The sequence below is a fragment of the Arachis duranensis genome, chromosome 5 (genome assembly GCF_000817695.3).
Source record: "Arachis duranensis cultivar V14167 chromosome 5, aradu.V14167.gnm2.J7QH, whole genome shotgun sequence".
NCBI classification, from domain to species: Eukaryota; Viridiplantae; Streptophyta; class Magnoliopsida; order Fabales; family Fabaceae; genus Arachis; species Arachis duranensis.
In genome coordinates, this window is record NC_029776.3 from 74,774,418 (window position 1) to 74,788,583 (window position 14,166).

A 14,166-nucleotide genomic window follows, 5' to 3' on the forward strand; every position below is an offset into this window, starting at 1 on the left:
AAGGAAAATTTTACCTTTTGTGTGTACGCACCCTTTGAGAAAACTCTTTTGGGAGTGCATACGCACAACCCTATGCATACGCACACTGTCCTATTTTTCAATGAAAACCTTGTTTTTTAACTGTTTTACCTTTGGGCAAGCTTGTAAACTTCTGTAACACTTATATAGGATGTCTTAACTTGTTTTTAGGATTTGTAACATAGAGAATACTATAAGATATTTTTGGTTATGAGTGTAGAAGACGGTGATTTAGGATTTAGAAGTTTTGTGGAAATAATAATGGAAGTGTTTGGGCAAAGTGTTGAGGTGATCTTGGCTGGAGAAACATGAATGATTATGGTTAATGGAATGAGTATGAATGGAAGTGTGCTATGAGCAGTGGCCTTTGAAATGGATTATGTGATTGTGATATGCTTTGTTTTCCGTCGTAAGGATTGTGGCAGTCTCCCGCCTACGTATTCGGCTGTGAGGGTTGAAGCTAGGCTTCCCACTCACATTTCTCACTCATGGAGAAGGTGGTAGGGAACTCATCCTTGCAATTATTCCTCCTGAGTATGCGTTTTCTCTCTGGTTGCAAGGTGGTAGGGCCCTAACCCACAAAATCATGCGGCATCCAGAGGAAGGTGGTAGGACACTCTTCCTCAGAACGTTTTCCTCTGAAAGGAGAAGGTGGTAGGGCACTCATCTCTCGGAATTATTCCTCCTAAGTTTGTGTAAGATCCCGAATTTTTGAAAATTAAATAATAATTACTTATGATTTATTATATTTAATTAAAAGTATATTTTAAGAAACTTTAGATATAAACTAAGCAATTTCTTATTTATAATTTAAAACTTTAGTAATTGAATAATAATAAAAGTTTTATATACTTTAAGTTGAATAATTATATTTTTAACTTTATTTTATGATTATAAAGGAAATTGGTTTTTATTATTTTTAGTAATTGAATTAAAGTATTTATTTGAAAATAAATATTTAGTTGATAATTGTTCATACCATGGACCGAGCTGTACGGTCCGGGTTGGACGAGGACAAAGCGACCGACCTCTTGTAAGGCTGTTTGACACCGACCTCTTCCCAAAGAGCTCTACCAAATAACCACAAAGGCCCAAAGTAGAGGACCACGGCCCACTTGAAGGTAGCTGGTCAAAAGATAAGTGATCTCATTCACAAAAGATAAGATAAGATAAATAACTTATCTCAAGGGAGGTCACTCTACACTAATCCTACTAAAAACTTGCCTAAAGCCCGTGCTAACTTAAGCATCAGAGTCTCTTGCGGGTACAACCACCCTCCGGTGACCAAAGATTAGTATCATCTCAAGATCTAACAAGTCGGACCTAACAGCTTCGATCACACCCAAAGATCTCGTCCGAGATCTACCTTCAGTTTCAGGTAACCCTCGGAACATTGGCGCCATTGCCGGGGAATATGGAAATCATCCCATCGACATGGCAAACAACCCTGCCAACGACCATAACTCTGGTGTAGAAAGAGTAATGCCACTCAAGAACACGGATGCCACACCAACCTCCACAAAAGACACACACCAATCCAAGGGAGACAAACAACCTCAAAACACAAAAATTTTAGACTCCATTTGTGAACAGCAGGATCGCTTCAAACAGCTCGAGCAAGAGGCCGAACGTTAGCGAGTGGCCGAGAGAGACCTCCGGAGAGAAATGAGACATCGTCGAGAGTTGAAAGACAAGCTTCTAAAGCTCGAGGCCGACCTTAAAACTAAGACAACTCGACCCAATCACGAGGATAGCCCTTACAGGGACCAAGACCCGTTCACAAAGGAGACCATGAAAGCTAAAGTCCCAAAAGACTTCAAAGCTCCCGACATGATCCCGTATGACGGTACGTCTGATCCGAGCCATCATCTTAGCAGTTTCAGATGCCTTAGATGCAATCCGGTGCAAAGCCTTCCCGACCACCCTGATCAAGATAGCGATAAAGTGGTTCGACAGCTTGCCGCCAAGGTTGATAACAAGCTTCGACGACCTCGCCAAGAAGTTCTTAGCTAGATTCTCCATCTAGAAAGATAATGCCAAGCACGCTCCAAGCTTACTGGGGATTAATCAAGGAGATCGAGAAAGTCTCCGTAGTTACATGGAGAGATTCATAAAGCGTGCCTGGACATAAAAAACCTTCCAACAGAAGCAGCCATCATGGGTTTCATCAATGGCCTACGAGAAGGACCCTTTAGTCACTCCATATCCAAAAAGCATCCAACATCTCTCAACGAGGTTCAAGAACGGGCGGAAAAATACATTAATATGGAAGAAAACTCCCGATTAGGAGAAGCCTCAAAGACTAGATTCTCCTACCCACCTCGGGACAAGGATAAAGAGTCCAAAAAGAAAGAAGACCAACCTGCTGAGAAACCCAGAAAATACCATAACTACACCCCTCTTCGGGTATCTCTTGTGGATGTTTACAGGGAAATATGCAACACTGAGAAGATCCCACCCCTTCGCCCAATTAAACATAAGAGAGGAGGAAGTCGGACAGAGTATTGCGAATACCACCGAATCTATGGGTACTCTACCAACGAATGCTACGACCTAAAGAATGTCATAAAAAAGTTGGCACGAGAAGGGCGACTAGATCAGTTCTTAGTCAACAGAGTGGATGAACAAAGAATGAGGAGAAGGGATGAACAGGTCGGACGAGTTGAACGTCCCCTCACACCTCTGAGAGACATGTTCACATGATAAGCGGAGGATTCACAGGAGGAGGGATCTCTAAGTTATCCCACAAAAGACACCTGAAAGAGGTGTATCATATCGGAGAAGGAGACAGGTCACCCGACCTCCCCACCATTACCTTCATTCAAGAAGATGTTGCGGGCATTATCGCGGGGCATGATGACCCCATGGTCATTACCATCATACTCGCCAACACCAATCTCCACTGAATGTTGGTAGACCATGGAAGCTCCACAGATATCCTGTTCAAATCCGCTGATGGGTGAAAAACGATCCAACACCAAAACTCACCGACAAATATAGGTGAGGTCGATCCTACAGGGATTGAAGGATTGAGCAATTTTAGTTAGGTGGTTGATTTAGTTAAGCAAACAGTTGATGAGTTGAGTGAATTGTGATAAACAGAAGCTAAATTGCATGAAACTAAAAGGAAGAGGGAGAATCGACAGTAAATTAAAGAGCAGAAGAAGTGAACGAGATGAATCTTAAAGTGTAAGTAATGTAAATGACTGAAACTTAGATTGCAAGAAATGTAAATGGCTGAAGCTTAAAGTGCAAGAAATGTAAACTATTGAATCTAAATTGCTATGAAACTTTAATTTCTAAAAGATTAAAGGGATTTGGGGAGTTGGGATTCAAAATTAAGCAAGAAAATATAAAGAGCAATCAAGCAGAGAAGTAGAAAATGAAGTAAAGTGCAGAAGATCTTAAATAGAAAAGGGAAATTTCTTGAAAGAACAAGACAGAAAGTAAACTTAGCTCAATTGTTAAATCCAAAGGAGAAATTGAAGATCTCAGGGGATCAATGAGACTAGAAAGTAGATCTAGATCTCAATTCCTTCCTTGATCAAACCGAAACTAAATTTCAGAAGAAATGTAAATGAAACAGCAACTGAAATTCAAATCTAATTCCTCAATTCTCAGAATTATGCAGAAGAATAACAAGATGAATTTCAGATCAAGTATTGAAACAGAATTCCTTCAATCTCAATCCAAAATTTAAAACAGAAAATGGAAGAGTAAAATGAAAACTAGAGAGCAAGAATGAGATCCAATCTCAGTTCTAGAGCTCTCAATGAAAACTAAAACTAAAGAAAATGAAAAATGAGCTAAGAGTAAACTAAAAATGAAGAAAGGTCCTGTACAAATCAAACTAACTCCTATTTATACACTTTCTATTTTTGCTCTTCAGAATTTGGAGTGGGCTTGTCAAGTTTGTGAAGAATTATATCCAATTTGGCTTTTGGTTGCAAAATGTCCATGGGACACCTTTCAGGGGAGTGCTCGGTAAAGTAACCAAACGTAGCGCTCAACCTTTCCCCCCAGGCCCGTGTCAACCTTTGCCCCGAAGCCTTGTTCATAGCGCTACGTTAAGGAATGTAACATAGCGCCCCTTGCCTTGTGTGGGCCTTCGAACCAAGCTCCCATACCAAGCTTCATAGCGCTACGTTAATGAAGAGAGCGCAGCGCCCCTTTGCCTTATGCGTGCTTCTCTTGGTCCCCAGTTCGAGCCTCACTAGTTTCATTTGCGCCAACAATTTTCTTGTGAAGAGTAGCACTTATTCCATGCCTTGTGTGCATGGTCCGAACCTTGGTGGCTTCATTGGCAAGTGTTGAGCCTTGTTTTTCTTTTGGTTGGGCCACGAAAATGTTAACTAAGTTAACGTAGTGTTCCTCAGCATTGAGTGCTGATGCCTTGTGATTTGGCATCCCTAGAGCGCTCCGTGAATTCTCCCAACATAGCGCCATTGGCCTTGTGCCTTGGTGCTGGGTGTTCCTTGCTCCATGGTGCTGGGTGCTCCTTGCTAGCGTTAAATTGGAGAGCGTTGCGCTAAAATGGAAAGCGCTATGCTTGGTTCCTTTGTGACTGACCCTTTCTCCTTTGGTGAATGCCACGCTTTTGTGCCTTGGGTCACGCTTTTCAAAGTGTGGCCTAAGGTTCAAAGCGTGCTCTAAGGTTCATTTTTCCTTTTTTTTTTCATCATTTCTTCACCTACAAGTAATCAAAACAACTAATCAAAGCATCACTAAATTCACAAGGCTTCTAAATCATTCAAAAAATAATTAATTCTAGCTTAAACCTCATGATTTTGTGTCAAATAAATGATGGTTAATTGAATTGACATAACTATGCAAATCCACTCCTAATCACTTACTTATGATGCAAGAAAGTGCATAAAACCTAATGAAACAAGTGAAAATTCTTGAAAAGCTAGCATAAGATGACTTGTCATCATTCGCCTTCGACAAACTCGGCCTACAAGAGAAAGAGCTCAGAGCGTATCCAAATAGCTTGTTCAAGCTCGGAGACGCCCCAATCCAACCACTTGGGTACATCCCACTACACACAACATTCGGAAAAGGATCTCGGTCAAAAACACTGAGTATAGACTACATCGTAGTCGACGTGAGCTCCGCATATAATGCCCTGGTAGGACGGACAACATTAAATCAACTCGCCATGATGGTCTCCAGGCCACTCCACACTTGTGCATGAAGTTCCCAACTACAGAAGGGATCGCTACCATAAAGAGTGACCAAAAACATGCGCGATGCTGTTACAACGAAAGTCTGAACCTTAAAGGCGACCCTAGAGGAAAGGAAACCAATACTATAGAACTTGGGGGAATCCGAGCTCGCGAGGAACTCTGCCCTCAACCGGAAGGTAAGACTGAAGAAAGGCTGATGAACAAAGTTTTTGCCAATCACATTGGGAAGCTGATGGAGGTTTAAGTAGATGATTCCAACCTTTTTGCATGGAAGGTCACGGACATGCCTGGCATTGATCCTGGACTAATGTGCCATAAGCTGGCAGTATATCCCAAATCTCGGCCAGTGTAACAGAAGCGTAGGAAGCTCGTCCTGAAAAGGTCACAGGCCGTAGAGGAGCAGGGATAAGCCTTGTTGGAGGCAAGTTTCATAAGGGAGTTAAAGTACCCATTATGGCTAGCCAACGTAGTATTGGTCAAGAAGTCGAATGGAAAGTGGCGGATGTGCACTGATTACATTGACCTCAACAAAGCTTGTCCAAAAAATCCCTACCCACTCCTGAACATAGACACACTAGTCGATGCTTCTTCAGGGTTCAAGTACCTCTCCTTCATGGACGCTTACTCGGGATACAATCAAATCCCAATGTATCAACCCGACCAGGAGAAAACTTCATTCTTAACCCTAAGAGCAAACTACTACTACATAGTCATGCCCTTCGGACTCAAAAATGCAGGGGCTACATACCAAAGACTGATGAATAAAGTTTTTGCCAATCACATTGGGAAGCTGATGGAGGTTTACGTAGATGACATGCTGGTAAAGACACAAAGAGAAGAAACGTTGTTATCCGACCTCACTGAGGTGTTCAACACCATAAGAAAGCATGGGATGAGACTTAACCCCGCAAAATGCACTTTTGCGGTAGAAGCTTGCAAATTCTTAGGATTCATGCTCACCCAAAGGGGAATGGAAGCAAACCCGGATAAGTGCCAAGTCTTACTTAACATGAAAAGCCCAACCTGTGTTAAAGAAGTCCAGCAGCTCAACGGAAGACTAGCGGCACTATCTAGATTCCTAGCGGGGTCAGCCTTAAGATCTCTCCCTTTCTACGCGACACTAAGTAAAGGAAAGAGGTTTGAATGGACCCCGGAATGCGAACAAGCCTTCCAAGACATCAAAACATTCCTAGGGCAACCACCTATTCTAACCCGACCTAGGGAAGGGGAGGAACTAATTCTATGCCTCACCGTAGAAAGTCGAGCAATAGCTTCAGCACTAGTCAGAGAAGACGAAAATGGGCAACAACCCATATACTTCATCAGTAAGGCTCTACAAGGGGCTGAATTGAACAATCAAAAGATAGAAAAGTTCGCCTATGCTCTTATACTCACTTCTTGTCGACTCCGACCATACTTTCAAGCCCACACCATCAGAGTACGGACTAACCAACTTATAAAAGGTATCTTACAGAAAACAGACCTAGCTGGAATAATCCTACAATGGGCAATCGAGTTATCTGAATTCGACCTTAAATACGAAGCTTGGACAACTATCAAATCTCAGTACTTGACCAACTTCATAGCAGAATACATTGACGCCCCGAGCACCCCTATAGAGTGGAGCCTTTATGTGGATGGCTCCTCGAACAAAATCGGGAGTGGCACAGGCGTAATTTTAGAGAGTGATCATGTAACCCAAATTGAGCTTTCCTTAAAGTTTGAGTTCCCTGCCTCAAATAACTAAGCTGAATACAAGGCCCTACTAGCTGGTTTGAAGTTGGCTAGGGAGGTAGGAGCTCAGAAGCTTACCATTTTTAGCGATTCACATGTAGTCACCTCACAAATAAAAGGGAGCTACCAGGCTAAGGATCCCACCATGAAGAAATACCTAGACAAAACCAAAGAACAGCTCGGACAATTTAGGGGATATGAGGTCCGACATATATCTCGGGAACAAAATGCCTGAGCTGATGCCCTTTCAAAACTAGCTAGCACCAAACCAGGGGGCAATAACAGAAGCTTCATCCAAGAAACGCTGCAAAATCCATCAATCTTGGAGGAAGAGAAAATCTTAACAATATCAGGTCAGGACCAAGGGTGGATGACTCCCATAGTCAGCTATCTCAAATTTGAAATACTTTCCGCAAATAAAAAGGAGGCAAAAAGGCTAGTACGAGAAGCGCAGTACTTGATAAACCCCGTTTTTAGGGTTTATCTTGTATAGATTTTGAAGGTTTTATCAATGATTTTTCACACTTATTCATATAAAAATGCATGATTTTGTGTTCCTCTCCTAATTTTGCCTTATGGATGGAAACATGCTTCTTTTGCATTGAATTCGATATATTTTAATCCTCCTCTATTACCATTCGATGCCGTGATCCGTGCGTTAACTGATTTCAGAGCTTATAAGGCTAGGATGGCTTAGAGGAGAGGATGGAAGCATGCGTAAAGGGAAGGAGTATGAAAATTGGAGTTTTGGAATTTTGAGCAAGGACGCACACGCGCACCTAGTGCGTACGCACGGATGGCGGCAGTTGTGACCAGCGCGAGGAAGTCGAAGCAGGAGTCGACATATTTAGCGGCTGAGCCAGAACCTCAAGGGACGCACCCGCGTACTTCACACCTGCGCGCGGATCGCAAAAGCCCTAGGGACACGTACGCGTGCTGTGCGCGTATGCGCCGATGGCCACACGTGATTTTTAAGGAAAAAACGTGATCAACGATTTCAGGCAGTTGCAAACCTTGTTTTGGGGTAGAGTTCTGGCGGAAAAAGCATAAAAAGACCAAGGGTTGGGGGTTTAGGATCCATTCACTCATGAGACACATTTTCTAGATATTTCCATTAGTTAGTTACATTTTGTAGAGAGAAAAACTCCAACCTCTCTCTAGGATTTCACTCTCCATTGTAATTCTTCTTTGATTTCTTGGTGAGATCAATTGCTAATTCACTTTTACTTTGATACAAGTTGTAGATCTACTATTCTCCTACTCTCAATTTGTGTTCTTTTGATTCATTCACTCTAGATCTATGAATGCTTTGTTACTTTGATTTGGATCAATGAATTGAGGTATTCTCATGTTCATTGATTTCAATTGTTTGATTGTTGATGATTGCTTGAGATAGATAGTTGAATTCAATTCCTTTTTTCTCAATTTTATAATGTCTCCTATGAATGCTCACTAAATGTTTGATGAAATGATAACCCTAGCTATGGAGTAGAATTCTCTTACTTGGCTTAGGGGTTGAGTTATTGGAGACACTTGAGTAGTCGATATCAATTATTGATTGGAAATTGAGAATTGCTAATTGACTTGGAGGGCACTAGAGCTAGACTTCCCAAGGGTTAGACTAGGACTTGTGACTCAAGTTAGTTACTTTCGCCTGACTTTCCTCCATAATTAGGGGTTAACTAAGTGAAGCAATATTTAATTGTTATCACAATAGAAGGAAGCTATAATGATGTAACTTCCAATGCTCACCCTTGGCCAAGGCTCTTATCTTGATTGATTGTTGTTTACTCTTTGTTAGCTTAAATTCTTACACCAACTCTCAAAACCACAAGACTTCCTAATCAATGATGTGCATTCTAAAGCAATTCCTAGGGAGGACGACTCGAGACTAATACTCTCGGTTATAGATTCTAGAATTATTTGATGCAAAATTTGCGTGTCGGTTAGACTATACTCACGATTGGATTTATTACTAGCTTCTATACCGACATAAAAATAACGTTCATCAGTACTACAGCATAGTACATGACGTCCTATATAGGAGAGGAATCTCCACACCCCTCCTAAAATGTGTCCCGACCTCCGCAACAAGGGAAGTTCTTGAGGAAGTTCACAGTGGCGTGTGCGGCAACCACCTCAGGGCGCGAGCTCTTTTCAAAAGGGTACTCCGAGCTGGCTTTTACTGGCTGAACTTGAAAAAGGAAACAACAAGTTCATTAAAACATGCCCCCCATGTCAGAAGCACGCCAACTTTCACATTTCACCACCTGAAGAACTCATTTGTGTGACTTCACCCAGGCCATTTGCAAAGTGGGGGCTCGACCTCCTCGGACCATTCCCCCAGAGATCAGGACAAGTCAAGTTCCTCATCGTAGGAATAGACTATTTCACAAAATGGATTAAGGCTGAACCTTTAGCCACTGCCACCGCCCAAAGAAGTCGGAAGTTCTTGTACAGAAACATTGTCACAAGGTTTGGGGTCCCATACTCCATTACTGCAGACAATGGCACTCAATTCACTGACACGGGCTTCAGAAACCTGGTAGCCGATTTAAAAATCAAGCATCAGTTCACCTCTATAGAGCACCCACAAGCTAATGGACAGGCCACAAAGGCATACTGGCAGGGTTAAAACGGAGACTATAGGACGCCATGGGAGCTTGGGCCGAAGAGCCTCCGCAAGTCCTATGGGCATATCGGACAACACCACACTCTACCACCAAAGAATCACCAATCCGGCTTGCTTACGGAATGGAGGGAATGATTCCCATGGAAATAGAAGAAGGATCTCCTAGAGTGATCCTCTACAACGAAGACACCAAAACTCCCAAGCTCAAAGGGAAGAGCTCGATCTACTTCCAGAAGTCCGAGAAAGAGTTCGGATCAAAGAGGAAGCCCTAAAGCGTCGAGTGGCTCTGAAAAATAATCTGAAGGTAATTCAGTGAAGCTTCATGATAAACCCCGATTTTGTGGTTTATCTTGTGCTTAATTTGGGAGATTTTATCACCTTTTCTCACATTTATTCAATGAAATAGCATGGTTTTGCAATTCTCCCTTGATTTGTGCTTAAATGTAAAATAGCTAAATTTAATCCACTTTAATTCCATTCGATGCCTTGATATGTTTGCTGAGTGATTTTAGGTTCATAGGGTAAGTATTGGATGGAAGAAGTGAGGAGAAAAGCATGCAAAGTGGGAGAACTCATGAAGAAATGAAGGAACCGCAAAGCTGTCAAGCCTGACCTCTTTGCACTCAATCGATCATAACTTGAGCTAAAGAGATCCAAATAAGGCGGTTCCAGTTGCGTTGGAAAGCTAACATTCGGAGCTTCAAAATGATATAAAATATTTCATAGTTTCCTGATGTATAGGGGCGCACGCATGCACCGATGGAGCAGCATGGGTCCATTTTGGGCAACTCGTTGGGGGCGATTTCTAGCTCATTTTGGGCCCAATACAACTCATTTCTGATGCTATTAAATCCAAGGATTAAAGGGGGAATGAACCAAGTAGTCATAGTTAGTTTTCATCATTTTTAGGTTAGAATTCTAGAGAGAGAGGCTCTCTCCTCTCTCTAGATTTAGGATAGCAATTAGGGTAAAGTTAGGTTAATCACACTCAAATTTCTCTTTCAATTCTGTTTTTGATTTTAGTTCTCATTATATTTTAGTGTTCTATTGTCTCAATCTTCTTAGTTTCTCTTGTTGATTTCTTGCTTTGCTCTCTTTTATGTTGATGAACCATTGTTGAATCTTAATTTTTTTAATGCAATTTTATGTTTCTATGTCCTTTTTATGTTCATCTTGATTTCTATTGTTGATTTCTTGTTTATGTTTGTCATGGGTTTCACTAATTCTTGCAATTTGTGATGTTTATTTTTCTTACACTCTAGGTGTTTGTTAAAATGCTTTCACTAGTTTTTGAGTAGTTTCCTTTACTCTTGGCCTAGGCTAAGGGAATTGAGTGACTTTGAGTCATTGGGTCTCAATGAATTGGTGATTTGAGAACCCTTGGTGATCAACTTCATAGCCATTGACACTACCCTACTACTAGGTTAATTAGTAGTGAGGTTAGACACTATGAGTTGATGTTGATCAAGCCATTTGATGTACCTCAAGCTTAGGAGTAGATTATACGTACTTAAAGCTTTTGGAGGTAGACTTAATGAGCTTGGTTCCTCATAATTATCAATATATGGTTTGTAGACAAGGATGGTGATCTTAATTACCTATGTCTAGCCAAGAGTACTTTTCTATTTCTTATGTTAGTTCATTGTTCATTTACTTTTCATGCCATTTACTTTTCTTGCAAAAATATAAAAATCAAACCCCCTTGCATCCTCATAGCCCAATAATTGAGCATTTCATTGCAATTCCTTGTGAGACGACCCGGAGTTTAAATACTTTGGTTAATTCTTATTTGGGGTTTGTTACTTGTGACAACCAAATTTAATTTGATGTGATAGTTGTTTGTTGGTTTGGAGCTATGCTTACAACGAAATTCTTCTTTCTATAAGAGAAATTCCTAACCAACGCAATTCTCGCTATCAAATTAATGGCGCCGTTGCCAGGGTCTATGATGAGCGGATATTTTATACGCTTTTTGGGCGTAATTTCATGTAGATTTTAGTATGTTTTAGTTAGTTTTTAGTATATTTTTATTAGTTTTTAGGCAAAAAATTCATATTTCAGGACTTTACTATGAGTTTGTGTGTTTTTCTGTGATTTTAGGTATTTTCTGGCTGAAATTGAGGGAGCTGAACAAAAATCTGATCTAGGCTGAAAAAGAACTGTTGATGCTGTTGGATTCTGACCTCCCTGCACTCGGAATGGATTTTTTGGAGCTAAGAAAGTCCAATTGGCGCGCTCTCAATTGGGTTGGAAAGTAGACATCCAGGGCTTTCCATCAATATATAATAGTTCATACTTTGCGCAAAGATAAATGACGTTCATGTTGCAGTCTGGCGTTCAGTGCCAAAAAAAGGTTGCAAGTTGGAGTTCAACGCCAGAAACAGGTTACAACCTGGCGTTCAACTCCAGAAATAGCCCAGGCACGTGAGAAGCTTAAATCTCAGCCCTAGCACACACCTAGTGGGCCCCAGAAGTAGATTTATGCACTAATTATCTTAGTTTACTCATTTATTGTAAACCTAGGTTACTAGTTTAGTATTTAAACAACTTTTAGAGACTTATTTTGTATCTCATGACATTTTTAGATCTGAACTTTGTACCTTTTGATGGCATGAGTCTCTAAACTCCATTGTTGGGGGTAAGGAGATCTGCAGCGTCTCGATGAATTAATGCAATTATTTCTGTTTTCCATTCAAACACGCTTGTTCCTATCTAAGATGTTCATTCGTGATTCACTATGAAGAAGGTGATGATCCATGACACTCATCACCTTCCTCAATCCATGAACGTGTGCCTGACAATCACCTCTGTTCTACATTAGATTGAATGAGTATCTCTTAGATTCCTTAATCAGAATCTTTGTGGTATAAGCTAGAATCCAGAGGCGGCATCCTTGAGAATCCGGAAGGTTTAAACCTTGTCTGTGGTATTCCAAGTAGGATTCAAGGATTGGATGACTGTGATGAGCTTCAAACTCGCGAGTGTTGGGCATAGTGACAGACGCAAAAGGATCAATGGATCTTATTCCGACATGATCGAGAACCAACAGATGATTAGCCGTGCTGTGACAGAGCATTTGGACCATTTTAACTGAGAGGATATGAAGTAGCCATTGACAACGGTGATCCCCTACATACAGCTTGCCATGGAAGGAGCCTTGCATTTATGAAAGTGAAAAAGCATTATGTTGTAGGAATTCAGAGGACAAAACATCTCCAAAACTCCAACATAATTTCCATTACTGCATAATAAGTATTTATTTCATGCTCTTTTACTTTTTACAATTAAAACTAAAAATTATTATTGATATTACATCCTGACTAAGAATAATAAGATAATCCTGACTAAGAATAATAAGATAACCATAGCCTGCTTCAAGCCAACAATCTCCGTGGGATTTGACCCTTACTCACGTAAGGTATTACTTGGACGACCCAGTGTACTTGCTGGTTAGTTGTGCGGATTACAAAAGTGTGATTGCAATTTCATGCACTAGTCTAGAATTTCACAAATGAAGTCTCGTTGTAAAGTATAGTTTCTAAACCAACAATAATCCTTTCATGCAAAAATTTGGTTGTCACAAAGAAAGAAACCCCAAATAAGAATTAACCGGAGTATTTGGACTCCGGGTCGTCTCATGAGGATCGCAATAAAGTGGTCAATTATTGGCTCTGAAGGAGAATTTTCGGGTTTTTGGAATAAGAGACATGAAAAGTAAATGATAAGGAAATTCAAATAACAAAAAGGCCTTGGCAAGGGTTGGTTGTCAAGGATCTCTATCCTTATCACTAACCACAACATGAGAATTGGCAAGGATCAACCCCATTAAGTCATCCTTTAAATGATAAAGGAAAGTCAAATGAGCTATGTCAATTGGTGCGCGAAATTGTGAACAATACTTTTCACAACTCTCATAATCCCCGGTCATGAACCCCAAAAACTTGGTAGCTCAATACCATGGCATTACACAACTTCGCACAACTAACCAGCAAGTGCACTGGGTCGTCCAAGTAATAAACCTTACGCGAGTAAGGGTCGATCCCACGGAGATTGTTAGTATGAAGCAAGCTATGGTCATCTTGTCGCCTATGCTCTATCACAGCATGGATAATCATCTGTCGGTTCTCGGTCAGGCCGGAATAGAATCCATCGATTCTTTTGCGTCTGTCACTAACGCCCCATCTGCTAGGAGTTTGAAGCACGTCACAGTCATTCAATCATTGAATCCTACTCAGAATACCACAGACAAGGTTAGACCTTCCAGATTCTCTTGAATGCCGCCATCAGTTCTAGCCTATACCACGAAGACACTGATCTCACGGAATGGTTGGCTCGTTTGTCAGGCGAGCACTCGGTTGTCAGGCGATCAACCATGCATCGTGCTATCAGGAATCCAAGAGATATTCACCCAATCGAAGGTAGAACAGAGGTGGTTGTCAGTCACATGTTCATAGGTGAGAATGATGATGAGTGTCACGGATCATCACATTCATCAAGTTGAAGAACGAGTGATATCTTAGAACAAGAACAAGCGGAATTGAATAGAAGAACAATAGTAATTGCATTAATACTCAAGGTACAGCAGAGCTCCACACC